The 14,392-nt window shown below is 45.6% G+C and overlaps 1 pseudogene; it reads left to right on the top strand.

Moving 5' to 3' along the window:
- The first annotated feature begins 2,720 nt into the window (after nt 1-2,720).
- The window catches only part of LOC103262867, a 37,519-nt pseudogene continuing 25,847 nt past the window's right edge, over nt 2,721-14,392 (top strand).

The raw sequence follows: 14,392 nt of genomic DNA on the forward strand, positions 1-14,392 counted from the left end.
TACATATCACCAAACTCCCCTTCTCACTAGCAACGAGGAGAATTCGTGTCAGATTTGGGAGGGGGAAATAAAGGAGTCTTTAACTCACCCCCACCATGGCAGCCAACCATGGTGGCTAATTGATAGTGGTCAGGTAGAGGAGCTGGGTCAGATCTGACAGTTGTTCCAAGCCTTTGGATGTTTCATAGACACTGAGGTTTGTTTGTTTTTAATTCACCTGCCCCCTTTCATTTTGGATGCAGTGTTGAACACCTACTTTGTATAGACACTAAGTAAGATTCAGGGGAAACAAATTCAATAGATTTGGAACTCTGGGTGTCCTTCAGGAAACTCTGAGTTTCCTGGGGAAGACAGGCAAATAAACAGACAGTCATGGTGTTCTTAGTCTTTAGTCTTCTGGTAAAATGCCAAGAAATCAGGAGGAGTCTCTTTTAACATCCTGTTAACATATTTGATGATTTTTTTTTAATAAGTGGCATTTAAAAATTTTCAACATTACTTTTATGGCAAATTTTCATTTAATTCATTGGCTCATCAAAATAGTATATCACTGTTAAAAGACAAGTCACTTTTATAGTTCTTCAAAAGTTAAAATGTGAATGAGGAAGATGCCCATATGAATTTACCCTTCTAGAAGACACTGGCTATTCCCTAGCTGGCAATATCTTCCCTTGGTTAGTCACCCCACTTCTTCTTTTTTCTTTTTTCTTTTTTTTTTTTTTTTGAGTTGGAGTCTCACTCTGTCACCCAGGTTGGAGTGCAGTGGCACATTCCCGGCCACTGCAGCCTCGCCCTGCTGGGCTCCAGCCATCCTTCTGTCTCAGTCTTCCAAGTAGCCGAAACTACAGGAGCGCGTTAGCACACCTGGCTCATTTTTTATTTATTGTAGAGACGAGGTCTCCCCAAATTGCCTGGGTGGGTCTCAAACTCACGAACTCAGGCAATCCACTCGCCTTGGCCCCCCAAAGTGCTGGGATTACAGGCTTGAGCCACCACACCCAGCCAAATGAGTAATCCACTTCTTGAGGCTTGGTTCTCCGCCCAGCCCACCTCCAGTCTCAGGGATGTTCGTTCATCGAATCAATATTTGCTGAACGCCTACACTATGCCAGGCCCTGTGCATGAGATAGATACAATGACTGCACTCAAGAAGCTTGCAGCTTTAATTGGGGAAGGACAATGAACCAAGTAAAATGCATAGTATATTAGCATGTGCTCAGCGTTCCAGTAAGCAACCTCCAGGTGTTGTTCCAGGTGGGGCAGAGATTTATCAGGTAAGACACAGCAGTCCTGGGAGCTGGCTTCTACAGAAGGAGAAGATGTGTCAACACAATTATAATACAATGTGGCTTAAATGAGTCAGAGAGCAGGGGAGTGTGGAGCATGCTAAGTGACTCACCCTGCTCCTCTAGGGCATCTTGGAAGATTTCACTGGTTTTCTGTTTGGAGAAAACAGTATTGTATTATAGAAAAGTAGATAACTATCTCTAGCAAAGGCTTCTGGCAGCTTTCTCCAGAGCCCCAGGCTGGTGTTACCACCAGCCCCTCCCAGTGCTTGCTTTGGCCTGTGCACTAATTCCTCTCTCAGGTTCAGCACTGAGGCCAGAGCAGCACTGGGCAGAGAGCTTAAGAAACAGCAGAAGAAAACACATTTATGCTGTCCGTGATCAGGCCCTGAGACCCAAAAAGGAGGTCATCAGCAGACAGTGTCCTTTCATGTGTCCCATCTGTCCCCCAGCTGAAGGCTCACTCTCCATGAAGTTAAAATCTGGTTGGGCCTTGGATCAGGACCAGAACCTTATCTCTCTCTCTCCCCTGCTCTCCTCTGTCTCTGAGTTGGAGTCTCACTCTGTTGCCCACGCTGGAGTGCAGTGGCACGCTCACGGCTCACTGCTGCCACTTCCTCCTGGGCTCAAATGATCCTTCTGCCTCGGCCTCCTGAGTAACCGGGACTACAGGCATGTGCCCCCATGGCCCAGTTAATTTTTTGATTTTTGTTGTTGTTGCTGAGATGAGGTCTTCCTATGTTCCCCAGGCTGGTCTTGAATTCCTGGACTGAAGCAATCCTCCTGCCTTGGCCTTCCAAAGTGCTGAGATTATAGGAGTAGGCCACCATGCCGGACAGATGTCTCTTTTCTGATGGGGGAGCTCCGGGCAAGCACTTATCGTCCCATGTATATCTTTGCATGAGCCCCCAGAGCTTGGTACAGGGCCTCCCCCACCGCAATGTCCCAGTAGATAAAGCTGAATTGCAGTGAAATGGAGTGTCCCAAAGGCAAGGATTTTGCCCCTCGGAGACATGGTTGCTTATTGGGATGATTTTGGATTCAGACAGACTACAATTCTAATTCTGATCTTTTCTATGTGACACTGGGCAAATTATTTCACCTCTCTGAGTCTCTTCCCTATATTTGTGGATAAAATAAGTTTGTTTTGAAGATTAAACAAGGCAATAAGATAATGCTTAGCACAGAGTCAGGTACATGATATTTGTTCAGTTACACAGGGTCACTATCAATATTACCAAGGATGGAAATGGTAATGAGGGTAATTTGAGCTCAGTAAAGAAAAAAAGCTATTTATCATGACAGCTTACCAACAGTCTAAATGTTTCCTTTGAGAGGTAGTGAGCCCTCCATCACTGGAGGGATTCAGGTGGCGACGGTTTCTCCATCAGAAATTCCCGACTTGGCTCTCTCTGCTGCCTAACGGTCACTGCCATGGGTCGCATGCATGCTCCTGGGAAGGGCCTGTCCCAATCAGAGCTACCCTATCACTACAGCATCCCCACTTGGCTGAAGCTGACATCTGACAACGTGAAGGAGAAGATTTACACACTGGTCAAGAAGGGCCCGACTCCCTCACGGTTTGGTGTGATCCTGAGAGACTCACATGCTGTTGCACAAGTACATTTTGTGACAGGCAATAAAATATCTCGAAAATCTGTAGGTCCAAAAGACTTGCTCCTGATCTTCCTGAGAACCTCTCCACTTAATTAAGAAAGTGGCTGCTATTCAAAAGCACCTTGAGAGGAACAGAAAGGATAAGGATGCTCCATTCTGCCTGATTCTGACAGGGAGCCGAATTTACCTATTGGCTCAATATATAAAACCAAGCGAATCTTCCCTCCCAATTGGAAATATAAGACATCTACAACCTCTGCCCTGGCTACATGCATTTGTCTATGTACTCAAGCAACCAAATGATTGTTTAGCCGAAAGAGAAAAAAAGAAACTCCTGACTTGGGTGACAGGTGGGAGTAGATATCCCTCTTATGCCTTGCAAGGTAAAGTCTCTGAGGCTGATTCTTGAGGGTGGATGAACAATTGTGAGTGAAGGCTTTGGAGGCACACAGCTGGCTTCAAATCCTAGCTCTGTCACTTTGCTAGCTCTGTCATGCTAGGAAAGTTACTTATTTGTGCCTTAGTTTCCTTATTTGTAAAACAGTGTTACTGATAGAACCTAATGTGAGTGTATCCTGTAATCCTTATGAAATTATAAGTCAACACTCATTTAATAAGCCCGCAGAAAGTGCTAGTCATAATTCTGTGGACACTGACTCCTCGTCTTCTGGTCTCAGTCAGACGGTGCCTCCCAACATCTGCCTGGTGACCTGTTCCAGGAGTCGAGGGATTGTGACTTACTTAAGTTTTCAGCTAATCTCCCTGCCTCAAGAAATACACATTTTGATTCCATTGAATTCTTAAAAAGAAAGTTAACACGATAGCATCAGTGCTTCTGGGCAAGTAACCAGAACCCGTACTGAAAACTTTGAATCCTAGAAAAATGCAGGGAGATGGGGGTTGTCCAATGCCTTCAAGTCTCCTGGGGGCTAGAATGGGCTAACACAGTGCCCCCCAGAACACGCCCCCTCCCCTGAGTCCTCAGAGCAAAGGTAGCTTGTTCATTCCATAGGATTTTATCAGATGCCTTTGAGCAATCTCTCAATGAATACGCCCTTGGGGAAAAACTTCTTTATATCCTGCCAACAGTACACACACACACACACACACACACACACACACACACACACACACACACACATATTCCAATATCTTGAGAAAAATCATGCTGAATGAGTCACAGCCTTGGGAGTTGTGACTAAGATCCACTGGGCACCATCCACATCACCACTTGCACTGAAGGGAGACACAGCCAGCTTAGACAGAATAGTTCGGACCTTGAAGAATACCCTGAGCCTCTTGGCTTCGTTTTTTAAACTCCCTCCTTCTCCCTGATCCCAGGATACCCTCACCACACTTCAGTGCCCTTCTGCCATCTTGCTCTCCACATCCCTTTCTTCCAGAAGGACAGAGAAAGATTTGCTGTCAGACATTCCTTTATGGATTGGCTGAAGACACTTTGAAACTTCAGTGCACTAATGTGTTCTTTCAGCCAGATGCTGGGCACAGGGAGGGGCTTCATGTTTGTGTGAGCCTGGCATCCAGCTCTGCCTCTCCAGGGACGGCCTCCTTATTTCCCTCTAGAGACCCACCCGTCTTCAACCTCAGGCCACGTGAGTCAGGCAGACCTAGCACTTGCCCTGGAGCTTACAGGTAGGCACATTACCCTGGCATGACATAAGAGGACCACATGCCCATGGCCATAGGCATAAGTCAAGAGGTTGGCACGAGACCCAAGCTGGCCAATAAACGTGAACGTCAGCCTTAGGACTCTGACAAAACGACATCCTTAACTGCTGGGGATGAAGAAGGAGATTACCATGGGGTTAGAGCTCATTTGAGAATGAAGCCAGCACCAAGGAAAACAGATCTGAGAGGTATAATGACACTAAGTCATATCATGGCATTGCTTACACTCCTGGACTTGTCTATACCTGAAGCTTATTGCCCTTGAAATGTTTACCACGTGAGACAACAAATTTCCATTTTGTAACGGAAAAGCTCATGGCTAACATACATGGGGGGAAATTCAATCTTTCGAATGGAGGTATATGCTTTTTGCTAAAAGAACTTTAAATTTTAGAACTATGAAACCTATTTTAAAAATAAAGATACAGGGCCGGGCCCAGTGGCTCACGCCTAAAGTCCCAGCACTTTGGGAGATCAAGGTGAGAGGACTGCCTGAGCCCATGGGTTCGAGACTAGCCCTGGCAACATGGTGAGACCTCACCTCTATAATAAATTTAAAAAATTAGTCGGGCATGGTAGCGCGCGCCTGTAGTTCCAGTTACTTGGAGGGCTGAGGTGGAAGGATCGCCTGAGCCCAGCAGGTCGAGGCTGCGTGCCACTGCCCTTCAGCCTGGGAGTGAGACTCCAACTCAAAAAAATATAAATAAAAATAGAGCGACATATTGGGAGGGCAGCACACTGGCTGAGAGGTGACATCCATCTTAATGAGCTAGTACCTGAGAGACGCCCGAGGGCTGGGTGGGAAGTGGGCATGTGAAATCCATGGCCAGTGGGGACAGTTGAGGCCCAAATGAAGGCCACTGGAGAAGCCGGCTGGGGCTGCGTGCTGGACACAGGGGCTGCTCCTCTGGCTGGCTCTGCAGTTCTCTGAGACAAGTCCTGGGCAGGGAGCAGGCAAGTTATACGGACAACACAAGCGGCAGGACAGACGCCCCCGTGCGTTCAGCCCCACTGAATTCTGGAACCGGGAGTCCCCACAGTCCTGAGTGTGTATGGCATCTTTTCGGGTGTGAGCAGGGGGGAGGGGGGCTGCCCGTGGTCCTCTTTGCTCTGCCTCTGCCCCACACAGCAGGGACTTTCTGTGAAACTCAGTCTTTTCATCTGGGAAGAGAAAACAAGGCCCTGGAGATGGGATGGGAACTTTGAAGGCTGTGGTGCTCCAACGACTTGTCAGGAAAACCTTTAATAAATAAAAAAAGGCAAGGGGGTAGAGTGGGGGCCAAGGACAAGGAGAGAAAGATGAGATTTGAAGGCTTCTATCCCCAGATGAAAGACAGTGGAAATGGCTGGTGGCTGGGCCTCCTCTGTGCGAAGCAGCCCTGGGCCATCAGCTCTCGAAGCCCGGCCCTCCTGCTCACAGGGAGAGCGATGACCTACTTCCCAGAGAAGCTCTTATCTGGGGCAGGTGGTGGAGAAAGTTCCTCACAGGGGGGGAGCCTGTAGGGCCACAAGACGTGCCCCTGGCCATGCTGGCTGTGTGTATGCTTATGTGAGCACGCGCATGTGTGCTGTAAGTGTGGTGTGTGTGTGGTGTTGAGAGAGAAGAAAGGAGCAAGTCAGTCAGGCAGACAGAAGAGGGTGGGTCTCCCTGCGAACTCCATTTTACCTGGAGAAACACCTGCAAGCTGCAGGCTCCAGACAAAAGCCACGCTCATGCCCTTTAGACAGACTTTCTCTTGGGAACCTTTTCCTCATTGGCCTGCCACCTTTTTAGGCCTTACTACTGACCAGTTGGTACTCCCTGAGTACTATGTAAACCCCTGTCCCCACCTCAGCAATCTCCATTTTTGCCCTTTTTGGCCTGGCAACCCTCTTGGGGGCCCTGCCTGCTTAAGAACGGCTAGCAACTTGCTACCCGAATAAACTTCCTCTGGCTTGCCTTTTCGGTGCCCTGGATCCTTAATCTTCCCGGTGGTAAGCCAAGAACTTGGGATTCGTCTGAGATCCGTCCAGACAAGAGAGCTGTAACACCCCTTGGGACTCCGCGGCTGTTCCAGTCTGGCAGTGCAACCCTGGTGTGACTGCAACGGTGTGTGTGTATGTGTGACGTGGATGTATATGTGTGATATGTGTGTATGTATTTGTGTGTGTGGCATGTGTGCATATGTATGTGCAGTGTGTGTGTGTGGTTTGTGTGTATGCTCGTGGGTAGTATGTGCATGTGTGTGATGTGTGCATATGTAATATGTGAGTGCATGTGTGTATGTGTTTGGCATGTGTGTATGTGTGTGTGGTGTGCGTGTGTGTGTGTGGTACGAGTGTATGTGGTATGTGTATGTGCCCTGGGGCAGAGATGGCACCTACCTAATCCTCTCAGTGGACTGGTAGATAACAAAAGCTGTTATTCGCCTCGTGCCAGACATGCTCCTACAGTCAGGAACATGGGGACAGCTGCATTGTGACAGCATTTAGCTGGCTGTGAGATGTTGTCACTGAGTGTTTCTTTTTATTCAAGTTCAGTTTTCTTGCTGGTAAAATGTGGGTTATGACACCCAGCCTGCCTATCCGTGAAGGTAGCCCTGAGTGACAATGACAAGGAGACGTCATTTGTGACTGCACTTTCTGAAGTAGAAAGCTACTCAGCACACCAGTGGCCTCGTGTGCAGGGAGTCTCCCTCTCAAAAAGTCAGAAAAACCTCTCATCACTACTAGTGATGGGAGTAAAAAGAGCTGGCATTTGGTAACCTCCCACCACGCACTTTTCATTCATTCATCATTCATTCGCTAATTCATTCAAAAGCTCAATGTCGGGCCCCTGAACTCCACCAAGAACTTGGGATTCATCTGGGCTACATCCAGACAACGAACATACACAATGAACAAAATTAGAAGCAGCCCCCACTCTGCTGGAGACTGCACTTTCATAAGGGAGGCAAACAATAAAGTAGGGAACAAACGCCTGTGTAATGACACACAGAGACAATTTCAGGAGATGAGAGAGAGGGCATGGGGGAAGAATATTGAGAATGGCTGAGGTCTATATTAGTTGGAAGGTCCAGGGGCTTGTTAGGCTTTTCAGCATGTGTCTACACCAAGTGTGATGGGCGAATGTTAGAAGTTTCTAAGCACAAGTATAATGATCAAATTTAAGTTTCAGAGAACGGTGAGCAAAAGAGAGACCACTTAGGAGGCCATTGCCATAAATATGTTCAGCGTCTCCTGTGATAGATACCATGATGCCCGTTTTCATGGGAAACAGGTTCAGAGAAGTAAATGATTCACCCAATCGTTTCTAGTCAGTGTCAGCAGTGGGACTCGCCCCATCTGTCTCCTCCTCGAGCCCGGACCTTTATCCGCTGGCATATCACCAACTGCTCTAATTTCTTTTTTGTTGTTGTTGTTTGGTTTTGTTGTTGTTGTTCTTGTTGTTTTTAGTTGGAGTCTCACTCTGTCACCGAGGCTGGAGGGCAGTGGCATGCTCCCGGCCACTGCAGCCTCGACCTACTGGGCTCCGGCGATCCTTCCGCCTCAGCCTTCCAAGTAGCTGGACCTACAGGCATGCGCTACAACACCCGGCTAGTTTTTTATTAATTGTAGAGATGAGGTCTCGCCAAGTTGCCCGGGCAGGTCTCGAACTGGTGGGCTCAGGCAATCCACTCTCCTCGGCCTCCCAAAGTGCTGGGATTACAGACTGAGCCACTGAGCCCTGCAGCTCTAATTTCTTTCTTTTCTTTTCTTTTCTTTTTTTTTTTTTTTTGGAGTTGGAGTCTCACTCTGTCGCCCAGACTGGAATGCTGTGGCCGCTCCCGGCCGCTGCAGCCTCGACCTGCTGGGCTCTGGCGATCCTTCCGCCTCAGCCTTCCAAATAGCTGGAACTACAGGCGCACGCTACCACACCCGGCTAGTTTTTGATTAATGGTAGAGATGAGGTCTCACCAAGTTGCCCAGGCGGGTCTCGAACCCACGGGCTCAGGTAATCCAGTCACCTCAGCCTCCCAAAGTGCGCCATTACAGGCTGAGCCATGGAACCCAGTGCCAATTTCTTATAAATTCCTTTGCATCCACTCTCTCGATCCTCTCGCCTACTCATTTCCAATACCTAATACAGTGTGTGGCTTGTTCTGGAAAGATCTACTGAGTTTATTTTTGTTTTGTCTTTTCAAATTCAATTCCCAAAAGGAAGTCCTAAAATAACCTCTCCCAGCTCTCCGCTTGGGTACAGTCTCCTCTGGCAGTAGGGATCTCCTTCCTCCACACTGGGGGAGGGGAAAAGGAGAGTTTCTGGGGGATTGCTGTGCCTGCTCCCACCCAACTGCTAACCAAGCTTTGAAGTGAAAACGAAATCATACAGTCTCATAGACTCTGCCCATTTCCTGTCCCTTTTAATAGGCCTTCCTATGGATATTCAAAGGCCAGGCCTCAGTAGGTTGTAAATCTGCCTGGTTTCACAAGTGGGAGAGAAACTCTTCACTCCGGAGAGGGAGGCCAGGAAGCGCATTCTCTGTCAGGACACAGACTTCCCTCCCCTGGCAGCCCCTTAACCTGGCTCCAGGAGGATGCGATCCCACACTGCTGCCAGTCAGCCCGACAATGCCTGCCTCCCTGGGCCTCACTTTCCCCACCAGGGCCTCAAAGGTGTCTTAGGACCTCCCACTGAGACTGGCAGAGGAGAGGCTCCATATATCCATATATATATATATATATTTTTTTTTTTTTTTTTTTTGAGTTGGAGTCTCACTGTCGCCCAGGCTAAAGTGCAGTAGCCGCTCCCGGTCACCGCAGCCTCGATCTGCTGGGCTCCGGCGATCCTTCCGCCTCAGTCTTCCGAGTAGCTGGAATTACAGGCATGCGCTACCACGCCCGGCTGATTTTTTGATTTATTGTAGAGATGAGGTCTCGCTGCCCAGGTGGGTCTCGAACCCGCGGGCTCAGGCAATCCACTCACCTCAGCCTCCCAAAGGCACAGGATTACAGGCTGAGCCACCAAGCCCGGTTCATAAATATATATTAATTGATTTGGCGCTGAGAAATTTTCTGGGCACTAATAGCAGGTAGCTCGCGGTGTGGTAGAGGTGATTAAATAAAACAACACCCTGGAGATTCCTAGCCAAGGAAGTTGCTTTCCTTTTTCCCTTCCTCCTTCTCCCTTTTCTGCCCTCCCATCCCCCCATCAAGAGCTGCATCTCCTCCCCTCCGGGTCTTTCTTCCTCCTGCTTTTGACACTCTTCTTCCTGCTTCTATTTTTAGCCAGATGTCTCTACCTTGGAAGCTGGCAGAAGAGCCTCGAGCAAAACTTTTCAAAGCAATCCCCTAGAGCCAGGGACCTCTTAACAGCCCTCCAGCCAGGTGTGGGAAGATCTGAGAGCTCAGGAGAGGCCTTCCCTGGGTCTATCTCACAGCCTGCTGGGGGCTTTCCTCCTGGAGATGTTTCAAGCAGAGCGAGCACCCAGGGAGGTTTCTGACTTGGTTTGCCTGTAGGAAAACACAAAGCTGAACTTTCCTTGCCACCCCCACCTCCAAACATAAAAAACTGTAAACCAAGCCAGGCTGGCGACCTTGCATTCTACTTGCGTTCATCAGACAGGCTCTCTGGTTGAGCATTTATGACTGAAATGATGCTTATTCACTGCTGGTTTATGATAGCTGCTGTCTCTCCACTAACTCAGAGCTTCTCCAGGATAAAGATGTGTTGTTGTTTTTGTTGCTGCTGCTGTTGTTTTCATCCTTGTACTGGTATCTGGTATACTAATGGAACTCAAAAAAAAAAAAAAAAGCATGTTGAATAAGCTAGTGAGTTTATTTAGCGCTTATTACATGTCAGGCTCTGCCTTGTAAAGGTGAAGGAAAAAAGGGTCCAAAACTCAAGAAACTTGCAACCTTCCAGGGGAGACACATACATACATACAGAAGTAGCTGCCATTTTGTAACAGTAGATGCTATGTTACAGAATCCTCTATCAGAATTAATCAGTACATCCATCAGTACTTACTCCTTAAAATACAGTCATTGCTGTAAGGAAAGCATTCTTTTTTTCTCAGTGGGGACAGAAAAGGTATCATATAAGTTGACCGTTTTGCAACTTTCATTATGCCGATGAGACCAAACTAAACTGACACCTGTTCGTCAGGTGAGCTGGCACTCCAGGACTTCTTAACATTCCCTTGGTGTTATTTATATATGAATAACAATGTTGCCTAGAGATGGAGAGATAGACATAAACCAGGTTTAAAGCTGCCTGTGTGTAGTGTCATTCTCAAGGTCTCTTTTGGATGGATATTTAATGATTTCTCTCCCTCCTCTCCTCCCACTCTATCACCATCATCATAAAAATAAATTAGGTGTTCTAAGTCCTGTCAGAAGCCTGCTGGGGAACTGTCTGCCTGTTTCTAACTGCACCCCTCCTTTGAGGTTTCAGTGTAATCTTTAGTTGCTGTCAGCTGTAAGACAAAACAAAAAAAAAAAGAAAAAAAAATCAACATGGTATTATATTGAAATCCAAAGGGATGTTTTTCAGTTGCTTCCTTGGAAATTGGGCCTGCAGGTTGGAAATGGACCGTGACGCAGTTACACACTCTGCTCTTCAGCTGGGGAATCATAACTCACATTGTGATCTGTGATACGTGGCAGGAAAGCCTGAGCTGCAAGGGTGCATGTTAAACACAAGACAAGAAGAGGTAATAACAGTAGATTCCTCCCTCTGCAAAACTAATCAGCCATCCCTGAAAAGCTTGGCATCTTAATAAAACATAATTTAAGGAGGATGGGGAGCAACTAAGGTATCAGATAGGAAAAACTCCTTTCTAGAAGGATTCAAGACCAGTTGCCAAGATAGGCCCCAGAGAGCAGCCATGGACACCTCATATACTTTTCAAATAAAAGTTGACAGTCAGAGAACCGTCTAGAAACATGTCCAAGATCAATGTTCGATCTTATTCCCCATCACCAAGGGCAGCAGATATTAGCACCTTTGTCTGACAGCTGCTCTCATGTTTCCTATCAAGAGCATTTTAACCTCAAGCTTAATAGCAAAATAACTATTTTGGGCAAGGAAAAACCACCAAGCTATCCAGACAGGAAAAACTTAAGCAATCTTACTCCCTTTCAGAAGGATTAAAGACTGGCTTCCAAGATATGACCCACCTAACATTCATGGACACCAAGGGCACAACACATTAGCACATTTGCCTGATGGCTGCTCTCATGTTTCCTATCAAGAGCATTCCAGACTCAGGCTAGTGACTTTTCTGGGACCAAGTAGTTCATATTTGACACAAGAACTCCCATCTCCTTACTGGCTTAAAGTATTTCCCCTGCCAACTTCCCTGGCTGCAGTCTTCTGTTTTAACTCTGGGATGCAGTGGATTTTTGTCTCTCAAGAACAGTTTCATCTCTGAGCTTTCAGTTTTCTCATTTATAAAGTGAGTATAGCAATACCCTCCTCACCAGGGCATGGTAAAAATCCTTAGTTTTACATTTGGCTCATGGTAGGGACTCAATAAAGGTTAGCACTTTCACACTTTCACAACTAATTGTGTGTAAACAACAAAAAGGAATCAATATAATTTCAAGCCAAAGCAACCTTGAAAAAGGGCAATGTTGCTCTCACATGTCCTGATTTCAAAACTTCTCACAATGCTACAGTAATCAAAACACTGCAGTACTGTCGTAAAGACAGGCATTTAGAGCAATGGAATAGAAAAGAAAGCCCAGAAACAAGTCATTCCATATATGGTCAAATGATTTTTGACAAGAAAACCAAGACAAAGAAGCCAGTGGGGAAAAGATAGTCTTTCCAACAAATGGTGTTGGGAAGAGAGTATATATGCATGCAAAAGAATAAAATCCTTTTGTTCTGCCATTATTAACTCAAAATAGATCAAAGATCTAGACATAACAACTAAAACTATAAAATCTTAGGAGAAAACCTAGGGCAAAACCTTCATTGCATTGGATTTAGCAATGATTTCTTGGATATGAAACCAAAAGCACAGATGACAAAAAATATAGGTAAATTAGACTTCAAAATTAAAAACTTCTATGCATCAAAGGATGTCATCAACAAAGTGAAAAAACAACCCACCAGAATAATGAGAGATAATATTTTCAAATCATGCATCTGATAAGAGATTAATATCCAGGATACTTAAATAACTCCTACAACTTAACAACAAATAACCCGATTCAAAAATGAGCAAAGACTTGAATAGACATTTCTCCAAAGAATATATACAAATGTTCAAATAAACATATAAAAATATGCTCAAAATTTCTAATTAAAAAGGAAATGCAAATCAAAACCACAAGGAGATACCACTTCACACCTTTTAGGATGGCTATTGTCATAAAAAACCAGAAAGTGTTGGCAAAGATGTAGAAACAATGGAACTTTTGCCCCTTGCTGGTGGGAATGTAAAATGGTACACTGCTGTGTAAAACTAAACAGTAGTTCCTCAAAAAATTAAACATAGAATTACCATATAATCCAGCAATTTCACGTATAGGTGTATACCAAAAGAATTGCAAGCAGGGACTCAAATAGATATTTGTACACCAGTGTTCGTGGCAGCACTATTCACAATAGCCTAAGGATGAAAAAATCCAAATGTCCATCTATGAATGAACAGATAAACAAAATGTAGCATATACATACAGCATAATATTCCTTAGCCTTAAAAAGGAAGGACATTCTGACTCAAGCTACAACATGGATGAACCTTGAAGGCATTATGCTAAGTGAAATAAGTCAGTCACCAAAGGACAAATATTGTATGATTCCACTTAAATGAGGTCCCTGGAGTATCTAAATTCATAGAGACAGAAAGTAAAATGATGGATGTCAAGGACTTAATGGAGAGGAAAATGGGAAGTTGATGTCTAAGGAGTATGGTGGCTCATGTCTATAATCCCAGCACTTTGGGAGACCAAAGTGGAAGGATTGCTTGAGGCCAAGGGTCCAAGACCAGCCTGGACAACAAAGCGAGACCTGTGTTTACAAAAAAATAAAAAAATTAACTGAGGGTGGTGCACATCTGTAGTCCCAGTTTCTCAAAGGGCTGAAGCAGGAGGATCATTTGAGCCCAGGAGTTCGAGGCTGTGATAATTGTGCCATGTCACTCCAGCCTGGGTGACACTGAAATCTTGTCTCAAAAGAAAAAAAAAAGGCCAGGCTCGGTGACTCAGCCTGTAATCCCAGCACTTTGGGAAGCCGAGGTGAGTGGATTGCCTGAGCCCGTGGGTTCGAGACCCACACAGGCAACTGGGCATGACCTCATCTCTACAATAAATCAAAAATTAACCAGGTATGGTAGCCCGTAGTTCCAGCTACTTGGAAGGTTGAGGCAGAAGGATCGTTGGAGCCCAGCAGGTTGAGGCTGCGGTGGCCGGGAGCGGCCACTGCACTCCAGTCTGGGTGACAGAGTGAGACTCCAACTCAAAAAAAAAAGAAAAAAAGAAAAAGAAAAAAGTTCTGGAGGTGGATGGTGGTAATGGTTATACAACAATGTGAATGTACATAATACAGTTTAAAAATGTTTACGGCGGCATAATTAATATTTATATATATTTTAACACAACTTTTTAAAAAAGATAAGTATGTCATCTAGATGGAAATACCTGTTCAAGCTGTGGCCACTCTTGGACAAGGACAAATTCTGAGAACAATGAGAAATTCAAATTTTATCTGAGACATAATTCCCCAGCTATATATGTCCCTGAGAATTACGCCTTTGTAAAATACGACTGTATTTCATAGATTCTATTTTTTTTTTCGAGTTGGAGTCTTGATTTTTTTTTTTTTTTTT

Source organism: Carlito syrichta, unplaced genomic scaffold, assembly GCF_000164805.1.
Source record: "Carlito syrichta isolate Samal-C Ts95f unplaced genomic scaffold, Tarsius_syrichta-2.0.1 Scaffold304635, whole genome shotgun sequence".
NCBI lineage: Eukaryota > Metazoa > Chordata > Mammalia > Primates > Tarsiidae > Carlito > Carlito syrichta.